The sequence below is a fragment of the Cervus canadensis genome, chromosome 14, assembly GCF_019320065.1.
Source record: "Cervus canadensis isolate Bull #8, Minnesota chromosome 14, ASM1932006v1, whole genome shotgun sequence".
NCBI classification, from domain to species: domain Eukaryota; kingdom Metazoa; phylum Chordata; class Mammalia; order Artiodactyla; family Cervidae; genus Cervus; species Cervus canadensis.
In genome coordinates, this window is record NC_057399.1 from 32,023,247 (window position 1) to 32,045,888 (window position 22,642).

General features: G+C 41.2%; 1 protein-coding gene across 3 annotated transcripts in view; it reads right to left on the bottom strand.

Annotated features, from left to right (window-relative positions):
* GLIS3 (GLIS family zinc finger 3) overlaps nucleotides 1–21,469 on the bottom strand; it is a 563,983-nt gene extending 542,514 nt beyond the window's left edge. For 2 of the 3 annotated variants that reach the window (XM_043486789.1, XM_043486788.1), the window contains exon 1: nucleotides 21,141–21,469. The gene's annotated coding sequence lies outside the window, so the exon portion shown is untranslated. The remainder of the gene's footprint in view (nucleotides 1–21,140) is intronic. The other variant, XM_043486791.1, reaches the window with a different exon arrangement.
* Between the last annotated feature and the right edge of the window lie 1,173 nt (nucleotides 21,470–22,642).

Below are 22,642 nucleotides of genomic sequence, written 5' to 3' on the forward strand. Positions count from 1 at the left end.
AGTGAAGGTAGAGGTAAATTTCTTTTCCTCCTCTACTGTTTCTGGTGCCCATGATGAGACTCACTGGAACACCCCCACTTGCTTCAGAGCCTGTAAATGGGATTCTGGAAAAACTGGCAGAAGCTAGCAAAGGGTGAGAATTCTTACTAAACTCAGCGCTTCTAGATCTCTATCTATGGTGCCTGGTCAAGAGAAGAAGATAAAATTTCACATTGTCCTCTACATTACAATCAGATTGGCAGGCAGAAAAAAATTTTTTTTGAGAATAAGGTCTTTGAATTGTGACTTGTAAATCTGCTTTCGGGTAGCCAGTGGTTGCTAATCCTTTCTCTCCCAGGGACAGCTACTACCTTCTTGTTTGCCTCATTTTGTGTCACGAGAACTTGTCTTGGCAACCATCAGGCTGGGGGCAGAAATGTGGGTTGCATTCTATTTGTGGCTAAGGTCTTACTGCTGCCAGCTCTCAGGGAAATCGTCTAAGTCTTTCTTTCCTTTAGCAATCTTGGGGAGTGGCTCTGGACTTAGGAAAACAGTATCTTTTGTACCTCTTTAGGGATGCGTCTTAAGCACACGATCTTACTCAGTACTGCCAGAAAAACCTACAAGACATTTGAAAGGATTCTTTAAAGTAACGCTAAGGTCAAAAGTTGGATAAATTGGAAGCTAATATTCAGAGCCTGATAGGAAGGGTTTTTTGGTTTTGTTTTGTTTTGCTTTTGTTCTTTTGTTTTTAAGGCCTTTTCCCCTAAGCTAAAAGAAATTATGTACCCAGAAGGGAAGAAAAACATTCAAAGGCAAACAGCTCTAAATTTAGAATATAGGGATCTTTGGCTTCCATATTAGTTAAAAAGAACTCCTTGACATAAAGAAGGGAGATAAGGCAGTTGGATGGGTCAGCCGTGATATCATTCAAGCAGCAACCCAATTCTTTAAGGAATTAAAAATAACTGTACTAGTCTTAAAAATCAAGTCTTTATAAGAACCAAAATGCTGCTCTAGAGACAATTCAAAGCCCAACTATCCTTTTAACCAAACCTAAGTTTCCCCTATTCATCTCAAAAGGCTTGTAGCTATTGTAAAATTCTAGATTTAGGAGCAAAAGTCCTTGAAGGAAGCTGAATTCTTCCCCTATGTCTTTGAAATGTAAATGTTCTACCCAGTCTTCTCTTGGAATTGAGGACCATCTCTTTGAAAAGCAAATTTTAGGGAGGTAATTCTAAATCAGAAGAGAAAAATAAAAGTGGGGTAAAGGCTATTTGAAAACTAAACAAATGAAAAATCTTAAAAATCTTCTCCACAATATTAGTAAAAGTTTAAGCCAACTGAGAAAGTACACTTATATCATCTAGCAGAAACACAATTTGGAGTCAACTATTCTTTCATAAACCTGTGATTTTTGCATTATCATACATGTCTCATGGCTAAAAATTTTAAGTGAAAGTTGTAAGATTTGTATGTCTGTATGTTTATGTATGTGTGTGTGTATATATATATATGTGTGTGTGTATGTATATATATATATATATATATGCATATAAAACAGGGGCTTCCCTTGTGGCTCAGCTGGTAAAGAATCCGCCTGCAATGCAGGAGACCTGGGTTCGATCCCTGGGTTGGGAAGATCCCCTGGAGAAGGGAAAGACTACCCACTACAGTATTCTGGCCTGGAGAATTCCATGGACTATCCACGGTGTCGCAAAGAGTCAGAAATGACTGAGCGACTTTCACCTTTCTTACATAAAACAGATGTATAATATTTTTCTACCTCTGGATAGTATTGCAAAATTAGTTTATAGAGAGCTCTATTTAACTGGCTTAATGATAAGCATGGGGAATTCCCTGGTGCTCCAGTGGTTAGGACTTGGAGATTTCATTGCTGAGGGCCCTGGTCGATCCCTGATAGAGGAACTAAGATCCCACAAGCTGTAGGCTGTAGTGCAGCGTACAAAAAAGAAAGATAAACATGCACATATAAATTGAGAAATTAAGTATACTCTCAGAAATATAAACACTAACTCAAATGTTTTTCAACTTCACGTGATCTAGGATAATCTTGGGTAAGTAAAAGGTCGTTTAGGTTCCAACTCAGGTTTCCTGCATTGCAAACAGATTCTTAACTGTCTGAGCCACCAGGGAAGCCCTTGGGTTTGTTGTTTAATTAAAATAGGCATACCTTTAGTGTTATCAGCATTAAATGTAATACTTTTACTTTTCAGTTCAGTTCAGTTGCTCAGTCGTGTCCGACTCTTTGCAACCCCATGAACCACAGAATGCGAGGCCTCCCTGTCCATCACCAACTCCCAGAGTCCACCCAAACGCAGGTCCATCGAGTCGATGATGCCATCCAGCCATCTCATCCTCTGTTGTCCCCTTCTCCTCCTGCCCTTAATCTTTCTCAGCATCAAGGTCTTTTCAAATGAGTCAGCTCTTCGCATCAGGAGGCCAAAGTATTGGAGTTTCAGCTTCAAAATCAGTCCCACCAGTGAACACCCAGGACTGATCTCCTTTAGGATGGACTGGTTGGATCTCCTTGCAGTCCAAGGGACTCTCAAGAGTCTTCCCCAACACCACAGTTCAAAAGCATCAATTTTTTGGCGCTCAGCTTTCTTTATAGTCCAACTCTCTTATCCATACATGACCACTTGAAAAACCATAGCCTTGACTAGATGGACCTTTGTTGACAAAGTAATGTCTCTGCTTTTTAATATGCTGTCTAGGTTGGTCAAAGCTTTTTTTCCAAGTGTGAGGCTGCCAGGGCTAACACTATGACAGGCGGCCCAGACCTAAGTTTCGGTTTCCCCTGAAATGGTAAGATTCCCTACCCCCATCAGGCCGCCTGGAGCCAGCCAATCAATATGCGCCCAGTAAGAAACAAAGAGAAAGCTGAAAAGCCCGCGAACGCCCAAGTTTGAAAAGAGTTTGTACCCGCGAAAGTTTGTACCAATAAAATTGCTTTGCAAACATGTAACCAATCCACTTAAGCCAGCTACCAACCGCTTATGCATACTCTATAAATTTGGTGTAACAGCTGGGGCTCGGGGCTCTCTGACCCTGTACCACTGCACTGGATGCGGCAGGAGCCCTGGCTCGAGTCAGTAATAAACTTCCCTTTTTGCGAGTTGCATTGTCTTGGAAGCCTTCTCTCTTCCCGCTCGGGGATTCGGGCAAGAAGGAGTAAGCGTCTTTTAATTTCATGGCTGCAGTCACCATCTGCAGTGATTTTGGAGCTCCCCCCCCCAAAAAAAAAACAAAAAAATAAAGTCTGTCACTGCTTCCACTGTTTCCCCGTCTATTTGCCATGAAGTGATGGGACCAGATGCCATGATCTTAGTTTTCTGAATGTTGAGTTTTAAGCCAACGTTTCTACTGTCCTCTTTCACTTTCATCAAGAGGCTTTTTAGTTCTTCTTCACTTTCTGTCATAAGGGTGGTGTCATCTGCGTATCTGAGGCTACTGATATTTCTCTTGGCAATCTTGATTCCAGCCTGTGCTTCATCCAGCCCAGCATGTCTCATTATGTACTCTGCATATAAGTTAAATAAGCAGGGTGACGATATACAGCCTTGACATACTCCTTTCCCGATTTGGAACCAGTCTGTTGTTCCATATCCAGTTCTAACTGTTGCTTACATGCAATGATTGATGGTAAATCCTTGGCTTGTCTTCTTAGCCTGGAGACGGTTTTAAAAGTCCAATCTAAGATTCCTTGTGAAAAGTTCCAGCAGAGTGTATATGGTCAGTGACTATTCCTACTTCTCTTATGTAAATAATCAGGTCAAGTTTAATGAGACTAGACTTATTCTGCAAACAAATTAGTCTTACTATTATGATTATCTTTGATAGAAATGAAGGTGGTCCCTGGAGAAGGAAATGGCAACCTACTCCAGTATTTCTGCCTGGGAAATTCCATGGACAGAGGAACCTGGTGGGCTATAACACATGGGGTTGCAAAGAGTCTGATACAACTGAACTATTGAGCAAGCTTGGAATCTAGAAAGATGGTACTGATGAACCTATTTGCAGGGCAGCAATGGAGATGCACTCGTAGAGAACAGACTTATGGAAACAGTGGAGGAAGGAGACGGCAGGACAAACTGAGAGAGTGGCATTGAAACGTATACATTACCATGGGTAAAATTAGATAGCGTGTAGAAATTTTCTGTATGATGCAGGGAGTTCAGATCAGGTGCTCTGTGACAACCTAGAGGGGTGGGATGGGATGGGAGGTGGGAAGGAGGTTCAAGAGGGAGGAGATATTTTTATACCTATGACTGATTCATGTTGATATATGGCTGAAAGCAACACAGTATTGTAAAGCAATTACCCTCCAAAAATTAAAAATAAATAAATTTAAATTAAATGTAAACAAAAAACAAAAGATGATAGGTAATACATTTTTAAAAAAGAAATGAAGTTGATTACAGAGGGAAAAACTGTATTTCAGTAAAAAATTAAAACACAATCTTGTGACTAACATATTCTAGCTCTCTTTATTGTCTTTGAGGTGGTGTTATATATCTATAAACCGAACTGAATCCTGAATTCTTCTAATTTTCTCAAATTTCTGGCTATTGGCACTTTCCCAATAGTTACTGTAGTCTCCCTGGTACACTACGTTCTCTCAAGGCTGTATATTGTTACCCTGCCTATTTAACTTCTATGCAGAGTACATCATGTGAAATGCCAGGCTGGATAAAGCACAAGCTGGAATCAAGATTGCCAGGAGAAATATCAACAACCTCAAATATGAAGATGACACCACTCCTATGGCAGAAAGTGAAAAGGAACTGAAGAACCTCTTGATGGAAGTGAAAGAGGAGAGTGAAAATGCTGGCTTAAAACGCAACACTCAAAAAGCTAAGATTATGACTTCCAGTTCCATCACTTCATGGCAAATAGATGGGAAGCAATGGAATCAGTGACAGACTTTATTTTCTTGGGCTCCAAAATCACTGTGGATGGTGACTGCAACCATGAAATTAAAAGACGCTTGCTCTTTGGAAGAAAAGCCATGACACACCTAGACAGCATATTAAACAGCAAAGATATCACTCTGACAACAAAGGTCCATATAGTCAAAGCTATAGTTTTTCCAGTAGTCTTGTACGGATGTGAGAGCTCGACCATAAAGAAGGCTGAACACCAAAGAATTGATGCTTTCGAACTGTGGTGCTGGAGAAGACTCTTGAGAGTCCCTTGGACTGCAAGAAGATCCAACCAGCCAATCCTAAAGGAAATCAGTCTTGAATATTCATTGCAAGGACTGATGCTGAAGCTGAAACTCCAACACTTTGGCCACCTGATGCAAAGAGCCAACTCATCGGAAAAGACCCTGATGGTGGGAAAGATTGAAGGCAGCAGGAAAAGCGGAACAGAGGATGAGAAGGTTGGACGGTATGACTGACTCAATGGACATGAATTTGAGCAAACTCTGGAAGCTAGTGAAGGACAGGGGAGCCTGGAGTGCTGCAGTCCATGGGGTCACAGGGATTTGGACACATCTGAGCGACTGAACAACAAGCCAGCGATAGTACTACTATCAGATGGTCTCACTGCACTTGGAAAAACAGAAACAGGATGGGCAATGAGATGAATAAGAAAAACCATTCTACCATGGATCTGACATAATAACCTGAGTTTCACAACGAGACAAGAACAGCTTAACTCTGATTGACAGTAGTGTTGATATCAATTTTGTGATCAGTCTCTCATGTGTGCTGCTGCTGCTGCTAAGTTGCTTCAGTTGAGTCTGACTCTGTGCGACCCCATAGACAGAAGCCCACCAGGCTCCTCCGTCCATGGGATTCTCCAGGCAAGAACACTGGAGTGGGTTGCCGTTTCCTTCTCCAATGCATGAAAGTGAAGTGAAAGGGAAGTCGCTCAGTCGTGTCCAACTCTTAGCGACCCCATGGACTGCAGCCCACCAGGCTCCTCCATCCATGGGATTTTCCAGGCAAGAGTACTGGAGTGGGGTGCCATTGCCTTCTCCATCTCATGTGTGAGAAGATGACAAATAAGGGGGAAATGGTTAAATTAATTTCACAGGGAGGCCATTGGACAGATGTGGTACTAATGCTATGTTGACTATAAAAATCTCTCCCCAAGAGGATGAGATGAATGGAGAGAGTAGCATGGAAGCATACATACTAACATCTGTAAAATAGATAGCCAATGGAAATTTGCTGTATGATGCAGGGAATTCAAACTGGAGCTGTGTAATAACCTAGAGAGGTGGGAAAAGGTGGGAAGTGAGAGGGAGATTCAAGAGAGAGGGGCATATGTACACCTATGGTTAATTCATCTTGATGTATAACAAAAATCAAATCAATTTTGTAAAATAATCATCAATCAATTAAAAATAAATAAAATATAATTATTTTTAAAAAGAAACCTCTCCCCAAGCTCCTGCTGGTATAGTATTCCTAAACACTTTTGGTTTGATACTGCCCAAATCAATTTTTGTTCAAATAAACTCTTAAAATATTTAAGATGCTCAGTTTATCTTTTAAAAATATATATACTTGGTCTTTGACCCCTTTCCTGGCACATAACTCCTAAATTCCTTGTAATTTCTTAAGTCATAAAAGTAATAACAGTGTTTTGTTATGTTAATGAAGTGACTTTCGGACTGCACCTAAGAATGGGGACCAGGTGCCCAGAAAACCAACAATATGATTACAGGTTTAGAACTTTCAGCCTCACTCCAGGCCTCTGAGGAGGAAAGAAGAACTGAAAGTTCAATCAATTGCCAATGGCCAATGATATAAGCAATCATGCCTGCATAATGAAGCTTTCACAAACACCCAAAAGGAAAGTGTTCAGAGAGCTTGCAGGTTGGTGGACATATGAGTGCATGGAAACTCCTTGCCCTTTCTCCAAACCTTACCCTAGGCATCTCTTCCATATGGCTGTTTCTAAGTTACACGTCTTTATACTAAAACAAGAATCTAGAAAGCAACTTTCTCTGAGTTCTGTGAGCTGTTTCAGCAAATTATTCATAATTGAACCCAAAGAATAGGTCATTGGAACCTCTGATCTATAGTTAGTCAGTCAGATACTAAGGCAACAACCTGGACTTGTGACTGGCATCTGAAATGTATGTGGGAGGACAACCTGTGGGATCTGAACTCTATTTCCACATAGATAGCGTCAGAATTGAGCTGAATTAAGGGCTTTCCTAGTGGGCTCAGTCAGTAAAGAATCTGCCTGCAATGCAGGAGACCTGGGTTCAATCCCTGGATCGGGAAGATCCCCTGGAGAAGAAAAGGGCAACCCACTCCAGTATTCTCGCCTGGGAAGTTCCATGGACAGAGGAGCCTGGTGGGCTACAGTCCATGGAGTCACAAGAGTTGGACACGCCTTAGTGGCTAAACCACATAGGTCACATAGCTGGTGTCTAAGAATTACATGTTCGTGGAGGGAAAAAAAACAAACACATTGGAACTGGATGCAGAAATCAGGCAGCATGAAGGGTGAAAGACAGGCAGAGGTCACAAATAAATCTGAACTTTCTGCTTTGTGAAGTTGGATGGATAGGGCCTTCAAACTTACTGAACAAAGGTTCGATCACAGTCACAACACTGCCCAACTTGAGCAGGCACCATCCACTTTTTAGTCAACGGCAATAATGCCCTTGATGTTGTACACAAGCAACAGCCCCATATGACATATGATCCCTAGGGAGACAATTAGTTTCCCTAACCTGGGCCTAACTCTTTCCTATCTACCACTTTCCCCTGGTATACTTGAGGTTGTGATCAGTGGCCAACATGCCAAAGCCCAGTGCAATCAAATGTTTCACGGTTAGCTGTTCAAGTCAGATCCCACCAAACTCACATCATAAACCTGAGCCTCCAGAAAAACTTTGGGCAAAAAGAAAGTAAGAAGAAGAAAGGATCTGTGTGCACCTGACTCATGTTAGGATACGTTCCAGGGTCATTCACTGTCTCCCCACTCATCACTGTTATCAGTGCAATGCTAGTGTAGCCCAGCACATATGGTCTTCTGGTCACATGGTCTGCTGATGGGAAGAGCCTTACATGCTGCTTCTTCAGGGCTTCTGTAGCAGTAAGTCATGTTCCACAGAGTCTGATCAGAGGTCCAAGACTGACTCACCCTTTGCAGCTTAAGAAGGCTGGAGCAAGAGACAAAGACCTCTCCAGGCCTCCTCTGGTGACATCAAGGCAGCCTATATGATGCTGTAGCCCCTAAAGAATGATCTGGACACAGCTCCTCCTGGGGTTCCAGTTGTCTAAAGCAGACAGGGACCCATTCCACCCATAAGGGGCAGCAGGTAGAGGTGTTCACACCTCAGAAAGTCACAGTAAATCAGGCAACACTCGGTGGAATCTAGGGACCCTCACCGGCCATTCTGTGGATGGGCAAACTGTAGCCCCATCCCAAAGCATGACCCACTGGCAGATCAACCTCTGTGAAGCAGGGAAACCTAAAGGAGCCAAACCCTGGGTTGATAAAGATGAAGTCTTCCTGAACCCAAGCATGATCATGTAGGTTAAGGAATGGTTTATAGGACAGTCATCCTGATGTCTGGTTGGAAAGGCCTGCATTGGAATCCTGCTATGCCTATCTCTAGCTATATGACCTTGGATGAGATTCTCAAGCTTTCTGTGCCTCAGTGTTCTCATCTGTAAGATGAGGATGATAATAATTGTTTTTATCATAGAGGGCAATGTGAGGATGGAAAGCATGAAACATATGGAGCACTTAAGTCAGTGCCTGGCATGGTAAGCACCTAATAAATGTTTAGTATTATTACTCTGTTAGAACAGGAGTCTGACACTTACTGCTCTCAGGCCATCAAGAAAAAGCTGACAGGTTGCAGTCCCTGCCTGCTTCTCTTAAGCTCCACAGTTTGTGAAGTAAGATACCAACAGCATTTGTCACAAAAGGCTGATGGCAAGGAATAAGACTCTCAAATCCTGCCTTATTGGCAGGCTATAGTTTTAACATTTAAATGGCCTGAACATTTTTCATTCCTCCAGTATACTGTCTACTTGGACAGCTATGTGGGGTCAAGAAGTTTTCCACCTCTGTGGGCCTCAAGTTACTTGAATATAAACCAAAAATTCTCTGAGGTCCCTTCCAGCAATAACATTCTGAGCCTATGACCCCAGGCCTGCATAAAACTGGCCAGGGTACCTTTACACTTGTGTGTGAAGTTCCTTTTTTCCCACTGGGGCTCTTACTCCTCCAAATTTACAAATGTGACAGTGAAAGAAAAATAAAAATACCTCTGAATGGTAAAATACTTCCCAGTGGGTATTTCTAACACATCACAATTTGTCTTATAAATAGGTAACAGTCACTGTAACCCCACCCACCACACTGAGAAATCAAGAGGTTAGAAAGCATATTTTATAAAAAAAAAAATATGTAGACATTGTACCAAGGACTGATCTCTAGCTCTGCAGGGTCCTACAACAAAGCATTATAGTATTCCAAGGTGGCAAAGAACTTTAAAATCCATCTAGTCTGACCATCTATCTGATACAGTATCCCTGCCAGCAGCATCTACTCTGTGTTAAAACACCTTCAGTGATGAGAAACTCAATCTTTATAAGGTATTAGTTTTTTCATCTGTTCAACAAGGGACCAGCCCCACAGCTAGGTGCTAGAACACAGTCTAGATGGAAACAAGACTGGGAAACGAGCTAGAGATGAGGTAGAAGGCTACACCTGGGAAAGGGTGGCCCTTGCTGAGAAGAAGGATTGGACTCAGGATAATTTGGAAAAAGTGGAGTCAACGTTGAGAAATTTTTCATTATTACCCACCAAAAGCATCAGGGGAGCCAGGAGGGAGCTAAGATAGTGCATACAAATCACCTATTGCCATTTAAGCAAGCTGCTGCATGTCACTCCTGGGAAGGATAACATTAGCTGCTTTTCCCACTGCTGTATGGTTAGTACCCACTACTGACTGCTATGTGCAGGTCACCATAAGATGGTCTGGAAGAAAGATGGCTGATTTGTATTAGTTTCTTGGGGCTACCGTAACAAATTACTACAAACAGGGTGGCTTAAAACACCAAAAGTTTATTCTTACACTTTGTAGTTAAGATATCAGCAGGCCAATGCTCCCTCTAAAGACTCTTGGGAAAGAAACTTCCTTACCTTTTTCAGGCTCTAGAGGCCACAGGCATTCCTTGGTTTGTGGGAACATAACCCCAATCTCTGCCTCCATATTCACGTGGCCTTCTTCTCTGTGTGTGTCTCTCTGTGTCCTCTCCTCTTCTGATAAGAACACCACCAGTCACTGGATTTGCTAAGCCACTTCAGTCGTGTCCGACTCTGTGTGACCCCATAGACGGCAGCCTACCAGGCTCCCCTGTCCCTGGGATTCTCCAGGCAAGAACACTGGAGTGGGTTGCCATTTCCTTCTCCAATGCGTTAAAGTGAAAAGTGAAAGTGAAGTCGCTCAGTCATGTCCAACTCCTAGCGACCCCATGGACTGCAGCCTATCAGGCTCCTCCATCCACAGGATTTTCCAGGCAAGAGTACTGGAGTGGGGTGCCATTGCCTTCTCCGGATTTAGGGCCCATCTAACCTAGTATGAGAGCTTCCCAGGTGGCTCGGTGGTAAGGAATTCACTTGCCAAGCAGGAGACATGAGTTCGATCCCTGGATTAGGAGATGCCCTGGAGAAGGAAATGGCAACCCACTCCAGTATTCTTGCCTGCAGAAGCCCATGGACCGAAGAGCCTGGTGGGCTACAGTCCATGGGGTCACTAAGAGTTAAACATGACTGAAGTGACTAAACAACAATAACAACAAATCCAGTATGATTTCATCTCAACTAATTATACCAGTAAAGACTCTATTTCCAAATAAGATCACATTCTAAGTTGCATGTTTTTGAGTGACACTATTCAATCCACTATACCATTCAAACTACCATTACTGAACTTCATTCTCCCTTTTCAACAGATCAGGACATTCACTAGCCCCTTGAAATAGCTTGAAATAGAAGGTGTCTTGACACCCAGAGAAATGACTGAGTGGCAGGAAAATCCGCTGAGCCTGCACTTGAGTGGGAGTGGTTGGTGGTAAGTACCACCTATTACATAATTATGATAGAACATAATGGGTTATGATGAGGAAATGTGGGATGCCATAGGAATATAAAAGGCAGACACCAAACACAGATTTGGGTGTTAAGCAATATTTCGCAAAGTTTGGAATGTCTAAGGTGAGACCTGAAAGACAAGCAGGAAATGGTCCAGTGAAGATCTTATGGGAAGAGAGACATTGAGGAAGAGTGTTCTGGATGCGAACAATGGCTCAGAAGTGAGAGAAATATGATTCATTACAGGAGCACAAAGATATTCAAAATGGCTGAGCTGTAAAGTGGTGCAAGGGCCTGGGAGGGAGAGCATCTTGGACTAAAGTCTGAGCCCCTGTCTTTTATCTCTTAAAGTCACAGAGAAGAAGTCTAACCATTCTTCAACTTTGGAGTCCTTATGCATTTAAAGACAGGTATATTGTTATCCCTAAATTTTCTCTTTTCCCTGTTAAATATACTTAATTCCTCCAAATATTCTTCATATACTTTGGAGTCTCATAGCATCACTAACTATCCTGGCTGAAGTCCTCCAAACCCACTCCAGCTTGCCTATATCTCTTTACGTAAAACCCTGAAATGGAAGAAAATACTCCAACCCTATACCATAGGATCAACACTTTGACCTTAATGATCACTGTTTACTGACTATACCTTTCTTTCCTAGATCTAGGCATCAAGTTGGAGCAGGTTTTTGAGACAGAGGCTGATATTCAGTTCAGTTCAGCCGCTCAGTCATGTCCGACTCTGCAACCCTATGGACTGCAGCCTTCATGGAGCTTACAGTCTAATGAGGAAGATGCTAAATAAATACATGCATACAGGGAGCTATTCAGTTCAGTCGCTCAGTTGTGTCCTACTCTTTGTGACCCCATGAATCGCAGCACGCCAGGCCTCCCTGTCCATCACCAACTCCCAGAGTTTAATCAAACTCATGTCCATCGAGTCGGTGATGCCATCCAACCATCTCATCCTCTGTCGTCCCCTTCTCTTCCTGCCTTCAATCGTTCCCAGCACCAGGGTCTTTCCCAATGAGTCAACTCTTCGCATGAGGTGGCCAAAGTATTGGAGTTTCAGCTTCAGCATCAGTCCTTCCAATGAACACCCAGGACTGATCTCCTTTAGGATTGACTGGTTGAATATCCTTGCAGTCCAAGGGACTCTCAAGAGTCTTCCCCAACACCACAGTTCAAAAGCATCAATTCTTTGGCGCTCAACTTTCTTTATAGTCCAACTGTCACATCCATACATGATGTGTATGGAAAAACCATAGCTTTGACTAGAAAGACCTTTGTTGGCAAAGTAATGTCTCTGCTTTGTAATATGCTGCTTAAGTTGGTCATAGCTTTTCTTCCAAGGAGCAAGTGTCTTTTAATTTCATGGCTGCAGTCACCATCTGCTGTGATTTTGGAGCTCAGTTAGACTGCTAACTGAGCCTCAATATCCACTATTACTCTTCTTCTTAGTGATAATAAAACCACCCACACCCCAGTTTTAGCTGAGTACATGGCTGTCTAGCTGAAGACTTACATCCCCGCCTTCCTTGTAGCTGAGTACAGTCACATGATTATGTTCTGGTTCATAATCTAATTTTTAACAAACCATTTACTCTTGTCTTCCTTCTTCCCCTGCCCTCGTGGCTGAGAACAGGGATAACTATAGCAGCTTTGTGCCCAGAAATGAAAGCACCATATTGAAGACAGCAGAGCAGACCAGCCCACCTGGGTCTCTGGATGATTCCCTGAGGTAGAAAGCAGTCTACCCACCCTAGACAGCCCACCCACCTCTGGACTATTAGATAAGGTAGAAAGAAACTTCTATACACTGTAACTAATGCAAAAGCCATCCTCATGTGGTCCCTATTGATGCAGATTGCATTCAGTATAGATGCAGATTTAGGCATTCACCGACCCATCCATCCATTCAGTAAAGGTACTGAATGTCTACTAGGTATCAGATGCTTTGTATTCTGAACCTTATACAGGTGGTATCAGTTTTCCTGGGATGGGCAAAGCACTGCTCTTTGTTTACAATCTTTACTGTTATGACACTAGGGGACTCTCCATTCTGTTCGTTTTTCAACTCCTTGTTAACCTTTATAACATTGTCTACTCTGTGACAGATGCCTCATCTGGGATATCCCCTTCAATTCTCATAACAACTTTATGAGAAAGATAATTGTTATTCTCATTTTACAAGTTGAAAAACTAAGCTTTTTCGTAAAAATTGACTTTAATTTCCTAAAGAATGAGCAAATAATATATTAAGAGACTGGGAGAGATTTCTAGCATTTTCTAAGCAGTAAAGAGTGACAGAACAAGATCTTTATCAAAGACCTTTCAACACTGCTCTGATCTAACTTCTCAAATTCAGTCTACTGAACAACAGCCCTCTGCTCTGTGGGAAAAAACATGGTTTCCTAGTTGAATAAGCTTGAGAAATATTGCACAGTAAGGAGATTCATACTGTGCATTTAAACATGCAATTCTCTGACAAAGACCTGTAGAAAAGAGACCTGTTTGAGTTGATTTAACATAATGTTTCCCAAATGAACCCGGCTATGAGACTCTGTTTTCAAGTCATGCTATTAACTTCCCTCAGAACTTTGAGGAAGAGGTGCTCTAGATATAACTGCAATGCAATGAGATAGGAAGTTTCCTGTTTCATCTGTTTTGCTTCCCCATCACTGCCAAGTGTTACACCTGATTGATGATATCCTTCCAAGAAAAATTATATTCTTTTAAAGTTCAAGTAATGCTTTACAAAAAGGTGGAATTTCAGGCAACACCAAAGATAAAACCATTTTTCTTTGAGAATTTCTTGGATTCCTCAAATTCTACCTGGAATATTGCCACCATATCTGTTCTGCTGACTTTCTAAGGAAAGAGAAGGACAAGGTTTACTGTTAGGGGCTTAAGCACTTAGAAACAAAAGTGACTTCTTCATGAGGCAGGCAATATGCTAGTGTCATAATTCAGGGGGATTGAATTTGAATTTCAAGACCAAAGTTACAGCAAGTGTGACTCAGCAGTGTGATATAGTTCAGTCAAATTTGGGAAATGGGAATTGATTCTTTTACAGGTGAAGAAATTGAGTCAGGGGACAATGAAAGGTCATCTGTATTAGGGAAACTCCCAAGCAGGTTGTAAATCTTCCATTTCTAAAGGAGCTTTCTGGATATAGTATTCAGTCCTTATACAAATTTAAAAAAGAAAGCGTAGAACCAGCTCAAAACAAGCAACTGTAAAAACAAGTTCCAGGGTATGCAGATGGACAGAAAAAGTGGTGTTGTCAAGGAGCTGATGGTTGGAGAGGCTGGAAAGCTGGTGAGTGCCCTCTGCCCTCTCCACCCTTCCGGAAATGAAAATGATTGCAACACCAATCCATGCTCATTAAGCAGCAGGCCTAACGAAGGGCAGACTTTTTTGGCCCTGTTTGCAGTGCCAGGGACCTTGCTCGAGTGTTGTCATGGGGAAGTTATCGTCATCCTCCTGGCAACAGGTTACCTAGGTGAATGCCAAACAGCCTCACCTGGCCCAGCAAGCAGTGGGCCCCATGCTGTTCGCCGTCCCCAGGCTGCTCTGCCTGCCCTCTGCTTTCACTTTCTCACTCCCTCAGCCACACCGTTGCCTTTAAGAGACGTAGCATTCATTCTTGTGCACACAGACGCTACAGAAGTTTATCTGCATGAGGGGTGGGGTGGGGCAGCATTCATGGCCCTTTTCTACCTCTGACTTTCAAAGTTTCAAAGTGTGGCTTTGGGCACATTTGACATGTGACATGGGCAGTCATGCCCACTCCCATCAACCTACAACTAAAATGAGAAGGGCTCTCAGAAGAAACACCCCTTTCCACCTATTTTTACTGAACGCCCTAGTGCCATAATTAAAACAAATTACAAACATAAGAAATACCTTCAGTGATGATCAAAGTCTATACCACAAAGTGAAATGAAGCCCTAAGCCAACTAACCTGTGAATTTGATCAATTAGCTATATATAGATAAATGAAACAATTCAGTTCCAGCAAATTCTTAATCACTCATAAGGATGCCAGATTTACCAAACAAATATTTAGCAATACTACTCAGCAAAGGATTTCTGCTCAAATTGTAGTGTCATCTCAACTCCATGTTCTTCCTATGTTGACAACACTTTCAGGTGTGGAAAACAGGCAGAATGTGATGATTCCAAGGTCTATCCCCACCTCACTAGCCCTGAGAAAGACACTGACCCAGTTTCCATCTAGCATCTCTCCTGCAGGGCCCCAGATAGCCCAGGGCTAAATGGTGAGCATTTTCAACATTGCTTAGGGTAAGGTCTGAACCCGCAAGAGGATCCGTTTAGACCTATCTATCCTAGAAGGATCCAAGGGGTCCTTCCCTGGATCCCTTGTGCTTTGCTAAAGTGCCCTAAGTTCCCTTCCACCACTGAACCAGATTTAGGAGGGTAAGGTTAGTGGGCTGAGCAATCCTTCCCTCATCCTATCTTTGGTGTCTGTATCTACTTCCAAGAAATTCAGGTAGGTAACACAGTACTATGATCATCTAATGTAAAAACTTCCTGACTGGAAGAAATTCCCTTGGTGACAAGGAGATGTAGAAGAAAGAGCGATTATTTATTTATAAGTCAGAAGACCTGTGTCTGAAAGCAATGGACTATGTGATCTTGAGCAAGTCACTTCACCTTGCTGGGCCTCCATTTCCACATCTGTTCATTATCTGTAGGTTACATAGCATGCTGTTAAAGTGGAATCACAAAAGCAGCAGAAACAATATTTCTCTGGCTCTAACTCATTGTAAAATCCTCTCCCTGGCCTCATTTTAGGAGTTTCTAAACAGTTTCTCATGCGCATTCAAAATAAGTCCTCTCCACAGCAACATTATGTCATTTAATCTTCACAAAACCCTATGAGACAAGTAACACCCCACTTGAAAGATAAAGAAATTAGGACTCAGAGAGATGAAAATACTGGCCTCAAACCACACAGCTAATGTGTTGCTAAGCAGGGGCTAGAACACAGATCTGACTTTGGAAGACTTTGCTCTTTCTAGAATATCTAACTGGTACGGTTGGAAAGAAAATTCATTGATTTTTAAAATATTTTTAAAAAGCAAAACTTGTATTTCTCCTAGCATGACTTCTTTTCATAGTAGTCAGGACACCTGATTCTAACCTTCTCCTAACTAGTCAAGTGACCCCAAATAAGTTACATCCTCTGAGATTCTGTTACCTCTCTGTATTGGAAGTGTTAGATCAGTTTCTCCTAGAAGCTTAGCTTGTTAAAATACAGCTTTCCAGGTCTTTCTCCTGACGAACTGAAAGGGGCTTTCTGAGTTCAAGCATAGAAATACGTATTTTAACAAGCTCCCTGAGCTATTCTTATTCAGGATAAGAATTGGACTGGAATCGGGAATCATCATACTAGACAACCTATGAGCTATCTTTCCTATTTACCAGTCAATTACTAGGTGGTGAGTTCGCAAACTTGTAGTCAGGGGTAGCCACCATTGGATTTCAGATATGTCTGGATGATGTGCATAAGATACTGGAAATGGTGAACCCCAGGGATTGCTCTGCATGAAGTTTGGACCAGACCCAAGGAAAAAAGAAATTGGGAGAAGCAGTGTGAGTATTAGAGATTGGTCCCTGCACCCAGCCCCAAGGACTAGGGTCTGAACTCCAGAGAAAATAGCTGCAAACAGAAAGCGGTGGCTTCACATTATGTCATCTAAGGAACTTAAAAAAGGACTGTTGCCTGGGTCCCAACTCCAGATCCTTACGTAATTGGTTTGGGATATGTGCCTGAACCTTGGAATTTTTAAAAGCTTCCCAAGTAATTCCATTTTGAAGCTAAGGTTGAGATTTTGCACACGGGACACAAAGCCCTCAAAACGAGATGACTTTGTATGTTATAGACATACCCTTAAAATGATTGAAGATTGATATTTCAAGGACCCTCTTGATGAGTTCACAGAGAAAAATAATCACGCCTTGGGTTTAAAAACAACTGAGACTCAACACAAAACTTCTTTATTACGTTATGGGGGTCGAGCTTAACACCTGTTTCGTTTCAGTGACTCTGCTTGTAAGTTTGGTTGCATATAAAGGGTTCAGTCTCCAGGTGTGTGAGTTACATGAAGCCCATCCTGACTGACTGAATTTTTCTCCTTCACTGGAGTGAGCGAATCGATCTCTTGTTTTGTCACTGCCTAGCTAAAGCCAGTGGGAGGGTGCCAGTTATCATCGGAGAAAAGGTATCATTTTGAAGTACCAGAGACAGCAAATGAATTGTGTTCATGAAATAGATGTTTCACTCTACTTTTTAATTTGCTCCTGTTTGAGTTAACTGAGAGTTTCATCTTTATTTTTAAAGAATGACATTTACACAGCCGCTGAAACTGCCAATCTGTTACATAAACAGCCTCCTTTTCCAAAAGGCTGGCGCCGCCTGGAGGCCAAATATGTGCAGCGCTTTGTATTTCTGTTCAGAAGGAGCCTCTTCGAAGTGTTGGCTTCTGACTTCAAACACAAGCAGTTAGGCTCATGTGAAGCAAATTGGGTTTTGCACAGAGCAAAGTTTCCTAAGCAAGGGCGGGGACACCAGAATGACAATTCAAAACCAGACTGGAGTGCAGTGACGGAGCTGGGGAGACCTGAAACAAAAAAGCTTCTTGCTGACATCAACATCCTCACTTTGGAACCAGGCACTGGGATGAAGTGCTCGGCCAGTGACTTTGCACATGGTGACCTGGGTTTGCTACCTGTACACCCATGGAGGAGCCCGGACCTCCTGAAGCTGAACCAGGGTTAAAATCTGAAAGTCTCACAAGTTGGTCTCACAAAGCCTCAATATAGCAGCCCATAAAACCAATGTTTTTCAGAGCTTGGTTTACATACCACTGACATCAGCATCACTGTGGGTGCCTGTTTAAAATGTTATTTCCTGGTGCCCACCGCATACCCAGAGAACCACAATCTGTTGGTGTGGGGCTCCAAGAGCTAAATTTTAACATGGTGTCCAGGGTTTAGTTCTCACCAAATCCAGGAGCAACTGTTGAAAGCCCTTGGGTGGCTTGGGCTCTCTTTTGGTAGAACATGGCTTTTCAAATGAGGAAGAAACTGTGTGTTCAGGGCTGATCAGAGCTCTTCATTTCACACACATACCCGGCGGCTGACCTTTCTGGGCAGCCTTGTTACCAGACACCCCTCAGCCAGGGCTGTACCCTGCCAGCCTTTCCCACTGTCTCAATAGAAACTGACTAGGTCAAGCCCCTTGAATCAAAGTTTCAGCCAACTAGTCTGATCCAAGAGTCCTTACTGATTCATGCTAATTAGCAAGGTCCAGTCCCTGGTTCTGAAACCTTAGTGTGCAGTAGGGTCACCTGAAGCACCAGTTAAAACACTGATCACTGTAAATTGGTACAACCACTTGGAGAACAGTACAGAGTTTCCTTAAAACAGGGGTCCTCAACCTCCAGGATCTAATGCCTGAGGATCTGAGGTGAAGCTGATGTAATAATAACAGAAGTAAAAAGCACAATAAATGTAATGCACCTGAATCATCCCAAAACCATCCCACCCACCCCAGTCTGGAAAAATTGTCTTCCACAAAACTGGTCCCTGATGCCAAATAGGTTGGGGACCCCTGCAAAACACTAAAAATAGAGCTACATATGACCCAGCAATCCCATTCCTAGACATATACCCAGAGAAAAACCACAGTTCAAAAAGATAAATGAACCCAATGTCCACTGCAGCACTATTTGCAATATCCAGGACATAGAAGCAACCTAAATGTCCATTAACAGAGGAATAGATGAAGAAGATGTGGTACATATATACAATGAAATATTACTCATCCATGAAAAAGAACAAAATAAGGCCATTTGCAGCAATATGAATGGACCGAGAAATCGTCAGCTGAGTGAAGTAAGTCAGAGAGAGAAAGACAAATACATGATACTGCTTATATATGGAATCTTAAAAAATGGTACAAATGAACTTACTTACAAAACAGAAATAGAGTCACAGATGTAGAAAACAAACATGGTTGCCAGGGAGAAAGCAGAGGATGATAAGTTGGGAGACTGGGACTGACATATACACACTGCTGCACATAAGATAGATAACTAACAGGAATCTACAGCATAGCACAGGGAACCCGAATCAATTCTCTGCCAATGGCCTACATGAAAAAGCAATCTTGAAAAAGAGTGGGTACCTGTATGTGTATAACTGATCCACTTTGCTGTACATGTGAAACTAACACAACATTGTGAATCAACTCTACTGCAATAAAAATTAAAAGCAAACCAAAAATCCACGAAGTTACATGCAACTTTGAAATACGGTAGTAACAACCAGAAGATAAGCAAAGTTGGAAGTAGCTGCTTCTAAGAGTAGCTCCTATTCCTTCTGGAAATAGGAAGGAATATGGCAGGGATTACTTTGCTCAGTTTGTTTGTTTTTAACTTTTGTTTTTTAAACATTAGAGTACAATTTGACTACAAAAGTTAAAAAGAAACAGATAAAACACAGTTATAGAAGAGATTTTAATATACTTTATTGATCTAGGAGACAAAAAAACAAATATAGGTTTTCAGAGGAACTAACTGTTACAATCAACTCGTTTTGGTTTTTTTTAAGTCACTTGTTTTAATTGCTAAAGAACTTGACATCCATTAAAGGAAAGACCTATTATAAAAACTGATCATGAACATGGCTACACACACAAAAAAAATCAATAAAGTATGAAAGTAGAGACTTTATAGACTTCATTCTCTAATAAGAATCCAATATCATTAGAAATAAATGATATATAAAGGGAGCTTCAAAATTTAGAAATTCCTTTTCTCTCTTGATGTAGGCTTGCTTTCAACAGCACTTTCTCCCTGGGGACACAATACATTAAAAAGCTTCATTTGACAGTCAAAGTTGAGCGATGACTTTGGTGTTCTAGCCAGTAACTACCCTGCCCCTGAAGCATTGAAACTCATTGATTAAAAGGATGGGAAGCCATATGGTGTCTTGATTTACAAGGAATGAAAAATACATTAAATAATTCCTAAAATATCATATTCATTATTCATATATGTGGCCATTACTTTAAATCCAGAGTCATAAAATGTCAGTCAACTGATGGAAAGGACCAGAACTGACTATCTCAGTTCTACCTCTTTGCCCAGCTTCGGTCAGCTTTGCTGACCAAAAAATTAATTAACAGTGAATCAGTAAGATTTACTGATGGATGGGATTTCAACCAATCGCTGCAAAAAAAGTCTTTGAAGTATCCAGATAAGTGCTTCTCAAAGTAGTATGACAGTTAAAACTCATATTCCTGGGTCCCACCCCTGTCACTTGAATCAGAATATGTGAAGCTCAGAAATGTACTTTTCCAAGAGGCTTTTAGACTGATTTTCACATAATCCAATAATAACCTAACAATAATAATCTAACAATCCAGAGTCTACTAAAAATCATAGAAGAAAATGGGCCCAGCAGAATAGCTTGTGCATGTGTCTATTGCTTTACAATTATATCAAATGAATATCTTAAGAACAATTGATAGAACACCTGATAGTTGAAACACAAATATTTTATTGGGTTACTTTTTTTATAATTTTGATTTTGATTCAGTCATTTTAATAAAGGAAATAGAAGAGTTTTAGCTTGACATGGGGACATCTGGCTCTCACATACATTACCCTGTATGTCAACCTTTTCCCAATATCAGTGTCCTACATATTTCTACCCAATTTGTTCACTGCCCAAGAGAATCCCCATTAAGAATGCCTCCCCAAGTTAGGCAAGATAGTTCACAAAACAATAAAAACTGTTCATAAATATTTTAATTGATAATTCAACTTCTAGGAGTATATCCAAAATATTCTCAGACAAATGTGCGAAGCTGTTTGGACAAGTATGCTAACTGAAGCATAGTTTACAGCAGCAAAAAATTAGAATCAGCCTAAGTATCTGTATCAGAATTAAATTTGTCTGAACATCTGAGAACATTTAAAATAAATATCATTTAAGCAAAATAGAAATATATTTCTCTCTCACCTAAAAGAAGTTCAGAGGAGGTAGAACTGATATGGAATCTTCACAGTGTCATCAGGAATCAAGGTTCCTATCTTGCCAGTTTACCATCTTCAGGAAGAAGTTTCCATTCTTCAAGGTGCATGACCTTGTTGTATCATCTAGACATGAGACCTAGGAGAACAAAGGGAGAAGAGGTGAATTTCTGAGCAATTGGGCAAGTTTAATCAAGAACAAAAATTAAGCTTAGGATTGTTTCAATTACTGCAGTGGACCAGGCTTATTGGAGTCGACTTAAAATTGAGATTTTTTTTTTCCACTTCTATAAGTATGGTAACTATTAATGAAATCTGGGTAATTAATAGAAATTTTCTTTAAACTACATCTTCTCTGATCACCTGAGTACAGCATGTGTAAATTTACAATCCTACTGCTTTATATCTCTTGGAAATTTTTATAAAAACTATTTTAAAGTCTCTTTTAGAACGCTTTATTATCTCCATTTTAGAGGTAGGTGGTTGAATTCTCCTCCCAGAGTTCAAAATGTTAAATGGGACAGAAAGACCCCCTCTGGTGTTCCTCTCTAGTGATATAATATCCTCTTTCCTGGGCCATGGAGGAAATGAATCTATGTGTCTCACTCACTTTTCTCTTGCTTCTTCTACCCCCAATGCCCTGAGGCTAGTAAAAGTTAATTTTTCCTTGTACCTCCTCTTCCTGTCTTTCAGGACCTCCCCTAGTACCAGAACAAGCTACATAATTGTCAGAGCCCAGTACAAAATGAATAAGGGCTGCTTGTTCAACAATGATTAAGAATTTCTAGATAGTAACAGCAGAGCATTAAACCAAGTACGGGGGCCATTCTAAGCAGGACTTCCCATGTGACTGGCCAGGCTGCACATCCACATAGCTGGTCCTGCCTATACCCAGGCCTTAAACTGGTGGGTTTTAGACTTTCTGATTCTGGCTTCTTGCTTAGACCTCAAGGCTGGTTAGAATAACTTCTCTACATTTAAAGGAGTCTGGGTTTCAAGCTTATTACCCTGTTGTGGATCCAAACAAAATCTAACTTGGTGATGAAAACTGATTAATGTCTTTTTAAAATAAATAATTAAAAAAAAAAAGAACAACAACAGAAAATATACTGGGCATTCCCCCCTTCCTGTCAGTGACTGCAATGTGGGTGATGAGATTTTCAGAACAGGAAAATAAAATATCTGAAAATGTTTTTAAAATAGTATCCTTGTTACAAAAAGGAAAAATACAAATCTCTAATCTAAAAATAAGATTATGAAACAAGAACTACTGGATTTGGAAAAGAACTTAGTAGAAATACAAAAAAAAAATGCTCATTTAAGTAAAAAAAGAAACAACTGAGAAAAGAATTAGTGAACTGAGAGCTGAAAAAATAACAGCAAATATAGAATGGACAAATTTACAGAAATAAAGATTTTAACAAGACACTAAGAGACATGGAGGGGAAAAGGGGGAGAAGTATAATTCTAGTAGAAATTCCAAAAGAATGT